Source organism: Vespa mandarinia, chromosome 11 (genome assembly GCF_050613455.1).
Source record: "Vespa mandarinia isolate Hongniang chromosome 11, ASM5061345v1, whole genome shotgun sequence".
NCBI lineage: Eukaryota > Metazoa > Arthropoda > Insecta > Hymenoptera > Vespidae > Vespa > Vespa mandarinia.
In genome coordinates, this window is record NC_140820.1 from 808,681 (window position 1) to 821,287 (window position 12,607).

General features: G+C 36.8%; 1 protein-coding gene across 5 annotated transcripts in view; it reads right to left on the reverse strand.

Annotated features, from left to right (window-relative positions):
* The window catches only part of LOC118441289 (uncharacterized), a 176,949-nt gene that overhangs the window by 35,767 nt on the left and 128,575 nt on the right, over window positions 1-12,607 (reverse strand). The gene's annotated exons all lie outside the window — the stretch shown is intronic.

Consider the following 12,607-nt stretch of genomic DNA (forward strand, 5'->3'; position numbering starts at 1 on the left):
CTTTTCTTGACTTCCCTCCTACGTAGATACTTTCTCAACCGGACGCGTTTTATCGATCCCTCGAACGGGACTTTAATAATAATGCATTGCGTTACTATACGTATAATATCTCATTGATAATATCTACTTACATTACTATATATATATATGTATGTACATACACACGTACGTATGTACACAGATAGCAGATATATATATATAAAATTAGCATTCTCAAACAAATCTTAGCAATTCTTTCTACCAATGATTCTACTCGCAATCAATGCAAATCATACGAATTACGAAGAATCGTTCCGCCGACTATATTTTACCTCCTACAATTCTATCCCTTCTTTTTCTCCTCTCCTTCCCTCCTCCCTGTCTCCCTCCCAACCATCCATCGGATTATTCTAATCGTACGATTTGTATGCCGGTCATTTTGAAAATCTTTACGCCCGTAAAACATGTTGGAAAGAGGAGAAAAAGAAAAGAAGAAAGAAAGAAAGAAAGAAAGAAAGAAAGAAAGAAAGAAAGAAAGAAAGAAAGAAAGAAAGAAAGAAAGAAAGAAAAAGAACATTGGTTATGCGAAATTAGTCAGTGGAATAAGACGATCAAATAATAAAGTTAATAATGAAGAACGTTTCTCATTAAGATATACGAGAGAGAATAGTATTTTTCTTCCTTATGACAGTTAAATAAAACTCTATTGTACCGTGTATAAGATGTGTCCAGACAAATTAAAAGGGCTTCTTTAATTAAGTTCCATGGTATTCCCTCGTAATACAATACGAATATCTATTTTAATGAAACTATTTTGTGCTGAATGGAAGTGAAGGAAATTTGTAAATACAGGGTTGCTAAAGATTTAACTATGAGATATACTATCGTTTCGTGTTAAGTATTCCTTATGTTGATTATATATTGTATAGTAAATAAACATATTGTTTTGTATCTTTTATTTATTTTACGATAGAATGAGAGAGAGAGAGAGAGAGAGAGAGAGAGAGAGCGGGAGATAAAGTCGAAATTTTCTTTTATTTAAGGAACACAAAAAAATAATCGAAACGCCGTAGCAGCTTTTTTTGCTCAATTTTTTTCATCAGGGTTGAAATGCACAACTATCGAATCTAGCGTTACTTTGTTATTTCCCTTGGCGAAGGAATCTTCAGCCATCGAATAAGTCGATACACGAATTCAATTTTCAGTGATTCCTTTCTTTTTTATCTCTTCTGTTCTTTTTTTCTTTCTTTCTTTCTTTCTTTCTTTCTTTCTTTCTTGTTCTCTCTTCTTTTTAAAGCAAAGAACGGCAAAATGTTCCTTTTTCCGAGGAAGCACGAAATAAAGAATCGTTCGAGAGTAAGCACGTACATGTATAAACGTGTATGTGTGTGCGTGTATGAATACACGAAACCATTGTCACGTTTTTTCCTTTTATGTTGCATAAATTATTCGAGAGACTCGATTTCACTTTTTTCTTTGTGTAACTTCTTTGACTTCTTTTCATTAATACGCGTAATAAGAAAGAAATATAAAGATTGAAAGAAATACTCGTTATATTTTCAGACATTTTTGATCGTCCTTCGTTATAACAAAGGTATTAGCTAATAAGATCTTATCTTTTTCTTTAAATCCATAAAGGTGGATTATCTTGATTAGTTATAGGCACCGATAGAACCATTTAATCGTTAATAATCAATACGAAATCCTCAATTTCGTGGCTGTTACAAACTGCCTAACGTCGTTGCATTAACTAAGCATTGCGATAAATTAATTCTCGTAGCAATAGAGAATAGGAGGAAGGTGTGGCCTCGACCGCAGGCTGGCCTTGCTTCTCTAATCATCGATATTCCTCGTTTCTCACCGCAATGACCGCATCTGTTATACCCAAGGAACAATAACGGCACTTCCGGATTAAACCAAAGAAGCCACCACCACCGATCATCGATTCGTAAATTCTCTTCTGACCACTTTCGTATAACTGATCTCTAATCTTTGATTGCTCGAGATAGTCCCGAGAATGACCCTTTTGGTTAGAAGACACATATAGGGAGATAGAAAGATAGAGATAGAAATAGAGTGTGACAGAGAGAGAGAGAGAGAGAGAGAGAGTAGAAATTCTCGATCGAGTCCTGCCAGATTCCACCTCCTTTCAAATCGTTGAATTAATTACACGTCGCCGGTTAGACTTTGAATAGTCATTCGAAGTTGGCCGATCGAGTTGGAGGATGGTCAACTTCGAAGGACGATCTCGAATCGCGAATCGAAGCGATTCTGCTTGTCTAAGGAACCGATTACGAGCGTGTAACTCTCTCTCTCTCTCTCTCTCTCTATGTATATATATATATATAGTATATGTATGTTAGAGTTTCCAGAGGTAACAGCCTTACGAAGAAACTTTTAAAATAAACTTAGATAACGAAAATTGACTATTGAACGGATAATGAAATTCTTGTCAAAATTAAGATCTACATTATATATAAGTTCATTGAATAATAATGCACGTTCTATTTGATCTAATTATTCTGAAATATAAAAACAATTCCAATGTAATAATGTTTGGTGAAATTTAATAATGCGTAATTTATTATGAAAAAAAATAAAAAAAGATTTCAATTGTTCGACGTGTTACCGAAAAGTATTAAAATCGGTGGAGTTAACGTAAGCACCACGAAAGAGCATACATTAAGCTGGATCAGCGGAGTAGTGCCTCGTAAAGCACGGCAATGTAGCGGAGAAAGAGAGATGGCTAGATAGTCAGCAAAATGAGGAAAGAGAGAGAAAGAGAGGAGCAAAAGTCGAAAGTTACGTAGACGAAGTAGAAAGAGAAAGAGAGAGTGAGAGAGAGAGAGAGAGACGAGCTCGTTTTAATTTTAACTTATCTAAGGACAGCATAAATTCGTGGCTAAAACACTGCAATAGTTAAAAGTTCGTGCATAGAGAGCAGTAAGGTATCTTTAATTTATACGATCTCTAGTAGTTTCTTTTTTTTTTCTTTAAAAAAAGAAAAAAAAAAAAAGAAGTAACTACAATAACACAACCATGTACTCGTTCATCAAGTTGAGATTGAAAATTTAAATTTATTAGAAATACATAAATATAGACGATCTCGAATAAGAACCATTGGTGGATAAATAGAAAAATTAACGGGATGGTCCATACTGCATCGGGGAAAAAGGTTCGAGTGATACGTCGTAAATATTGGAAAACCGTTTCGATGGATCATCCAGACGACATTTGACAAGAGTGACGGATCGTTTTGCCTCGCTCCTCGTAGTTCTCTCTTTTCCACGCCTTTACGATCTTTGTCCACTCTTCGAAATGAGATAGCTATGAGGTAGGAAATAAAATTCTAAAAAAAAGAAAGAAAAAAAAACCCCGAAAAGAGATTTAAAAAAAAAAAGAGAAACGAGATTAAAAAAGGTCTATTTTGTCATTGGAGCAATTCAACGTAATTTATTTATATGATGTTTCTTTAATGTCATGATAATTTTAACGAGTTCATTTCGCGCGTCGTCGATGCAAAGCATTATTAACATTCGTCGTTCGATCTATGGGAGTTGATATTAATTTTACGTTTGTATGTAGATGCGTATATATATGTAGATAAGTAGATACATATATAGATTATCGGTGAATGCATTTAATAGCAAATACATGGATAGATAACATCCATATATTCGAAAACGTATATAACGGATCTTTTAATTTTTCAACGTAATGAAAGTGTTAAAAAAAATGAACGATTTAAAGGGCAAAACTTTTATCTTTTTTTTAACAATTTTATCGTGATTCCCAATCGTGGTAAATGTCACGATGATAGCTCGTGAAAAAGGAAAAAGAACCTTCTCATTCTTTTACATAGGAATACCTACATACATATATATATATATATATATATATATATATGTATACATTGGTACATAGGAATCGTAGAGCATAACATAGAACAGAATAACGCGACGCGACAGGTTGTTTTTGCAAAGTGACCGACAAATTTTTTCAACGAATAAAAGGTCTATCATTGGGGGGGGGGGTAGGGTAGAGAGAGGAGAGAGAGAGAGAGGAAGAGAGGAGGAAGGGTGAAATTTATAGGCCGAATTTATCTCTCGTTTGAACAACGTTCAAAATCCACCGGTCAAAGGTGTATCGTAAACGTCGATTTTCACCCTCCGATCGTGTAACTTGCCACATTAATGGTTATCGTGAAATACTAGAATGAGAAAAGAAAAAAAGAAAAGAATAAAAGTTCCTTTCCGAAGAAAATCCTGTTATGAATCTTCTACCACTTTTTCTTCTCTCTCTCTCTCTCTCTCTCTCTCTCTCTCTCTCTTTCACTCTACCTGTCTTCTTCTCTCTCCTTCTTCTTTTTTTTCTTAATTTATTAAAACGTATATAATGTAGATTCTTTAGTTTCAAATGTAACAGCCAAAATCGTCGTCATTTTCTTTCTCCTTCCCTCCTGGTTCCATCCCTACTCCTCCTCCCCATCACCACCACCACTATCAACCCCGTCCTCTACTTTTCACTAGTGTCTTACAATTCTCACGAATCGCGTGTTACTCTCGTTTTACCTTTTGTCTAGATAGAACGACTTTTCTTGCGCTCGTCTACAATTTCTCCCTCTCCGCCTCGGCCTTCCCCCTCGTTCCTCCCGCCCTACTCTGTCTGCCTTTCTCGCTCTCCTCTATCTGTACCTTCCTACAAGAGAAAGGAAATTTCACGCGTAATTCAGTGAAATGTCGTAATACACGTAGGAGTGCTCGACACCTTTTGTCCTAGTCTTATCCTATTCAGACGAACTCCTCCTTTCGAAACGCGATTCCCTTTTTGGAAACGGTGGCGCACTGATTTATTCATTGTTCACGGATGCATGGGACTAATTGACGCTGTAGTCGGCGCGACTCTACTCTCGTCTTTATTAAATCCGCTCGTCGGCGAAGAAAATGGGGATATAGAGAGGGATAGGGGAAGGAGAGAGAGAGAGAGAGAGAGAGAGAGAGAGAGAGAGAGAGAGAGAGAGACAGAGAGAGAGAGAGAGAGAGAGAGAATACAGAAAGATGGAAGTATTCGATCTACCGACTCATCCTTTGCTCGACTAGTACGTTAATTACAGAATGTTCGTCTTATGATCGTCTTGGTTAAAGAGTCTTTGAAAGAAATCCAGGAGAATGAGAAATTCGTTTGTTGCCGGATTTCTGAGTCCTTTGAAATCCAAGAGGGATGAAACCTAATGGTAGCTTTTCTCAGCTGTTTACACTTTCGAAGTAAATTTAGTCGAAAATTACTCATTCTTCTTCTATCAAATTTAATCTCTCTTTCTCTCTCTCTCTCTCTCTCTCTCTCTGTCTTTAACATTTCTATGATACTATAATAAAATTAAGGTCGTCAATCTTCGAAGAAAACTCTTGAAATAATGAAAAATATGGTCTGCAAGCATATCGTATTACACAATGTGAAAGTTAATCGAAAAACAAACTCGTAAAATCCCTATAGAAATCGATCGGTCTTCGTGTTACCTTGATAACGTTGTCGACGGGAAAAAAATTGTACCGCGAAATATGCCTTGGTGCGTTTCAAGCGTCGCCGTCAATCGTCAAAGGGACGCTCGATTTGCGACTTATCGATCGTGTTTTAAAGAGTAAATCGAGCGGAGGACGGACTGTAGAGTATGTCGAGAGTCGAATAAAAAAAAAAAAAGAAAAAAAAAAAACAATAAAAAAAACAAAAAAAAAAAAAGAAAAAACAAAAAAAAGAGAGAGAGAGACCAGAGGATAAAATTAATCGTTGTTGCGTGCATCGGCTACGCTGATGCTTATCGCCCGGCCGTGCGTGCGTGTCCTGGCAGCTGTAGAAATAAAACCAAAATATAATTGTTGCCCCCTCGAGCTTGGTATACGCTTCGTGTTTCGGCAAACCAATGAGAACGGTCTATGGCGTATTATTAACAAACGTTAGAGATAGTACTTTCTTCGAAAATTGATTATAGCTTTATATGCATTAATAAAAATTTATAACTTTTATTCCTGATTTTATTTCGAATATTAAAGCTGTGCAATATTTCTGTATCATTTCAAAAAAAGTACCAATTAAATGTTGTCAATTTGATTACTCGAGGAATAAAAAAGAAAAAAAAAAAAAAAAAAAAAAAAAAAAAAACAAAAAAAACAAAAAAAACAAAAAACAAAAAACAAAAAAAAAAAAAATGAAATATTATTTATATATCGCTTCAAGCTAGAAATCCATTGATTTCTACCCGGTTATTACGTTTATCCTTTCCTTCATAAATTCTATTTTCAATTTAGCTTTTTTAAACAGCTTGAAATCGACTTCGAGGATCAAGAGGATTATATTTTTACAGCGAGGAGATTTTCGAGAAATCACGTTATCGATGAGTACATGAAACTGTTTCCTCTCCTTCTCTCTTTCTCTCTCTCTCTCTCTCTCTCTCTCTCTCTCTCTCTCTCTCTCTCTACCTCATTCTATTACAATCTCGAAATATCAATCGAACTGAGTGTATCAGCGAAACGTTCGGTTTTGTTCGCGTCAAACGAGCGAAAGAGCTTTCGATGAGTGGGTTTGCACTATCATGCAAAACTTAAAAAACTTGTTATAGACGAGCGGACGACGTACCGACGACCAACGTCAATCAATTTAAAGCCGCATTAACGAAACATGAGAGCATCTCTACCTATCCATTTCTACCGTTGCCAGACTTTCCAGCATGACAGCACGTATCACGGAAAGCTATTAAATCCTTGCGATATAACAATTCATTCCGCGGTTGGTTGCTCCTCCTTCAGAAAACTCCATTATTCTATCTCCGTATACGTCGGCTTTGTCCGTCTCAAATTAAACCGCGGACGTTTCGTTGTCCGATAAAAGAAGACCTTTCGTTCTGTCGCACATCGAGGTTGGTAACGGCTTCGACATTAATAACGCATCATGTCCCTTTGGATACGACAACGACAACGACGACGACGACGACGACGACGACGACGACGACGACGACAACGACAATGACAACGATAACGATGAGCTGCCGCGATCGAGTTGACGAGGATGAAGATATAAAAGTAACTTTTCCAAGCGACGAACTTACACGGAAGGACACGGTTGGTCGGGATTCAAGCAGCCAAAGAACTTTCTCTACTATTTTTCTCGATACCAGCAAAAGGGAAAAAGCTCAAGACCTTCTTAGCTTATCACAAGTAAAGAAAAGAGATACGATTCTTCTGGCTTTTGGGATCAAGTGTCCCAAATATTTGTCCCACGCCATTCGGGAACGTAAAATAGAAGGTGAAACTACCATCGCTCGATATCCCTTTTATACTTAAGTAAGGCAGTGGACGATTGGTTGCTCTCGTATCTTTTTTACTTTTCTTTACGTCCGATTAGTCGGACAAGATCGTATATTCCAATAAAAAAAGATATGTCTGTCTGTCTGTCTGTGTGTGTGTGTGTGTGTGTGTGTGAGAGAGAGAGAGAAAAGGACGGGACGAGTCGCTTATCTTATCCCATAACGCCTGTCCGTCGTCTTAGTAAAGAGTTTCTCCTATCTGGTCACGCCATGAACCCCTTGAAATTCGTGCCTTATGTGTGTACGTACTCGTGTAAGAATTAGAAGTTCCCCGAGAAGAGATCGGAGACACGGAAAAGAGGTAATGGCCACTGCTCCCTGTATTATCGCGCCTACGGATGAACTGGTCACGTGATTCAGAACGTCTCACGGCATTAACGTTTCCATCGGACCCTCTTTCTTCTCTTCTACCTTGTCTATGACTTCTACCTTATCTCGATTCTATTCGTCGTCGTCGTCGTCGTCGTCGTTTTCTTTACGAGTAAACGATTCATTCTGAACGTAATTTTCATACAACGCATTACGCGAACTGCGTAATATTTTATTTCGAAGAAATTATTTACTTACAAATTTTTTCATATAACTAATCGTTAAGCCTTATGCCTATATGTGTCTGTAAATAATGTATAGAAAGTAAATTATAATGATGGTGTCTTGTAAAAAAAAAAAGAAAAAAAAATTTTGTAATTGTTTATAACAATTTGTTTATAACAATTTGTTTAGTATAATTGCGTGCGCAAATTTATATCAATTATTAAGAGTTTTTTTTCTTTTTTTTTTTTTTTTTTTTTGACGGGAGTTAGCAGGAAAATGTTCATGACAAATTGTTTATAACAAATTTGTTTATAACAAATTGTGTATAAAAGGTTTTTATTAACAATAGGTGCGAGAAGATAAAAAAAATAATCTTTAAAATGAAGTCTCTACGATTTTTAGTTCCAGAGATATTCCCATTCAAGTTTAGAAGACCCATTGACCTAGATAATTTCTTTGAAGGAGGTCATTGACACGCTGACATAGATAAATTCCAGGAATTTACGCGAGACGTCTGGCTGACGTAAACAGTTTTTTATATTTACTACGACGCGTACTCGCATCAGCTGTTTATTATGAATGACTAACTTCAAAGAATTATATTTTCAGAATGGGAGCTCGTACGGAGGTGAAACAAAGACCATTTTAAAGGGACAAATGTTCTCTTTTTAATCATCCATTCCAACGTTATCGAAATATTATAATTTCGAAGCAATTTCGAGTAGTCTTGCATTAGACTATAAGAGTACGAAAATTTCCTTATATATGGATAATTTGCATTTGGAAGAGAAGCTTAAATGTACTTTAGATTATTTCTTTTTTCGTTAATTAATTTTACTCATTAAAACGATCTAATTAATTTAATTACGATTCGTTTCAGGCTACATAATATAACTGCATCAACTTGCAAAACATATTTGACTTTCTAGATTGCTACGTCGAAAAGTCGTGGCATGGATTTCTCGCGTTAGGTCACTCGTAGGTCTGCTTTAGCTCGTTGATTTTAAATTTTAAGTTAACTTGACTACTTAATTTTTGCCGCACAAAAGTTGAAATTTCGGAGTTTAAGCCCGAGTTTAAATTGTAGATTGCGTTAGTGAGACTGGTCGTTCTCGAGTTGAGTAGTTCTCTAACTCATTTTAAGCAGATCTCACTCTAATGATTCTTTATTTAACGAATGACCTGATCGATTATATATAGATATAAAACGAATTAAAAAACTATTTTCTATTGAAAGAATAAAAGTAAAGAACAATGAAGCCTGTATGACGTTAGCAAGTAAAATGCATATTGCAGAATCCTTTCATCGAATAGATCGATAACAGTAAAAATAATTAATCGTTATATATACAATACGAGCAAATGTTTCGATATTGCTCTATAATATCAATATTCATTTTTTCTTTTCTTTTTTTTTTTCTTTTTCGATCCCACCAAATCAAATCTGTAAATATTAAAAATTTCTTTATCCGAGTATTTTCTTTTTTTTTTTCTTCTGATTTTTCTTATCTATTCATTTGGGCAAGATTACGCGAGACACAGGTAAACTTTCTACAAAGCTATATTTCTCAAACGCAACCGTCTCCATCGACCTTAACTTTCGTGATTCTCCCCCTTTTTGCGTTTCCGATCAGATAAAAAGCGAAAGTCGAATTTTTAAAGCGCCGCCTCTCGAGCACCAGCTAGTTTACGTGAGTCAAACGATTATAGACTTCGTGCCAAGCGATAATTCAGTCGGATAGCGATATAGACCGATACACACGTAAATCCTGTAACATTGGACAGTAGCTGGACGTTATAAAATGGTCATCAAGGAAAGTTACCTCTGTGTTTCTTAACGTACCAGGACCTTTACGACGTTTCCGCGAACCCTCGAAATGATACGTATGTGTAACTTCTTACCACGGTGGTTATGGCGATAAATTTATCCGGCCGATAAAAAGCTCGATTTTTGTCTTTATGAGCCTCAACGGAGTCCCTATATACTTTGACGAAGGTCTCCTTCCGACTTATGGCGTGACTTTATTGCCCTCTTCTTTCTTTCGGAAGAAAGAAGAGAAAAGAGGGTGAGAGAGAGAGAGAGAGAGAGAGAGAGAGAGAGGGAAAAAGACGAAGTAGAAAAGTAAATGAAGAAATTCATGCAAAAAAGAAAGCACGAAAAAGAGAAAAGGAAAGAGAGAGAGAGAGAGAGAGAGAGACAGAGGGAGAGAGAGAAAGTGATGCCGGTTGTATACCCCTTCATATAACGCCATCGGTGCACATTTTACCCTCGTACGTTCGACAACCTCCTACCAAAGCAAGCTCGTTTGGCCAATCGCATAAAACCTGACTGCATGCTAGAGTCACGAGTAGAGGTGGATGCTCGAGTCTCCAGTGGAAGAAGGGTTGTCAGCACAGAAGGGCGTCGGAGGAGGAATAGGAGGAAGAGGAAGCTACGCGTCAGACACTTTTTCGCGTGTTTTACGTCGCGATCGATTCAATGGCGCCGCAAGGGACGAACCTGTCACGGAGAGGTCCTACGCCGTTTGCTGAGTCAGCCAAAACACATTACATGAGCTATGGCGTAACGTTAATATTAATCATTATACGTGCCAGACAACCTGGCTAACTTTCCCTTCTATTTCTAATATCATATAAATGAATTTCTCTCTGTTAATTAATATAATCGAAAGATAACCAATCAAGAATGTCGTTCAAATAAATCCTATAATGAGGTGACGATTTAACCATGATATATAACTATAGACGATGATAACTTCGTTAGGATCGAATCATGGAAGGATTTTCGAAGACATACTACGTGACGAAGGACTCCCAAAGATTTTCTCATTGGTCGGTCGATTATTAAAGCGCTTACCAACCCGATCTACACGGGAGAATACACGGAAAGAGGAGAGAATTTCCGAGGGATCACGTAGATGTCCCGTGATGCGCTTCTCTCTCTTCCTGAAAAGGTCTCCGAGGTCCGGTGAGAGGTCAACGGGTTTCGAGGGTTGAATACCCTTACATACGAGAAATCGGATTTCTCCGAGAGAAATTCCTGCGAACAGGTTGATTTACTCCAAGGCTCGTTCTCACTTCTCTTTTCTTTTTCCCTCGTTACATATTTATTTAGTAAGAAATTCACTTGTCACAGAATTTTACATCGGCGAAATAGAGAAAGAAAGAAGTAAAACGAAAAGAAAAAGGGAACGAAATAAATCTTAATTCGCGAAGTACTTAAATCCGACGATGGATGCACGCACGTATAAATTTCTGAGACATTTAAAAGCTTACGATTAAATACTACAAACTCATTAGTTTTGATTATTTAATTACGCCTACCTATCATTTATGCCATGGTGCAGTTATAAATTATAAAAGACTTTGCAATTCCCTTAGTAACAATGAGTTATGCTAATCCTAAAACGCGTTATCTATGGTTTTGTAAACCGCCTGATGCGACGAAGCGTGTCTACGCAACTCCAACACATTTCACCTCTATAAATTCGTTGGACATTTAGATGTAGAACTTATTCGGCACGAGACTTTATGGCACCATACGTAAAAGTTTGCCACGTTTGTCACGCTCTGGAGTGACATGTTGCTGGATCGTGCGTTTTCGTGAAAGAGAAGGATGACGAGAACGAGAACGAGAACGAGAAAGAGAGACAGAAAAAACTAAACGCATTACGTGGTCGAATACATTTTGAATATAACTAACGAGCTATGAGTTTGCCTTATCTACCTCTCTGAAAAGAAATACCTATCACAAAGCATTACTTGCAAGTCCATCGCGTGCTTTTTATTAATCTCGTATAATTAATAAAATGATTAAACGTTTTAAAGGCATTCGAAACTCGACAGAATGAACATATTGTATTTATAAATTAGGTTGATATATTTTATGAACTACATTACTTACATCCATATATATATATATATATATATATATATATATATATATTGTTATAATAAAAAAGAAATATATATAAAAAAAGAAAGAAAAAAATTAAAGGAAAGGAGAATGGTAGAGATCGGTATTCTCGAGTAAATTGCATTCGTACAGAAACACGCGATACGACAAGAAGAAAAAAGAAGGATAGGGAATCTAAGGACGAGTTTTTTCCACGCCTTTGTTCTCTTCATTCGACAATTCCAAAAGATTTACTGGTAAACATCTGCTCGGATATTGGACGAATTCCTGCAAAGTTTATGTTTTAGCGACCCTGGACTAAGACAAATAGAGATAGAGAGATCGAGAGAAAGTGAAGAAATTTATTTGCGTGGGAGAAAATTTCTCAAGAAAATCGCACATCCTCGCGTATCTTTTTTTTCTCTCTCTCTCTCTCTTCATTTTCTTTTTTTTTTTATCTATTCTAACGTAATGCAATCTACGATAAGTTGATATTACAAGAAGGTATAGGACTTTTTATTATTACACGCGTTTTCTTTTTCTTGCGTTTCTCACTTTCCGAGAAAACGAGCACGTTCAACCAAGAATTCTCGTTTCGGTTGATTTCGAATGAAAGTGGGGGGAGGGAGGAGTGTAAGAGCCGCAAGAACGGCCGTAGTATGGCGATGCACAACCACTCGGCACATTTGAATGTTCAATGAGAGCTCGCCGTGGGCAACCACGTTGGTCATGGCCTCTCGTTTACCTGCATCCCACAGAAATTCCTATTTCGATGGGGTTATCTGGACAAAGGTTACACCTGTGAGAAAGATTTCGAACGCTAGAATAAGCTTTGTTATTAT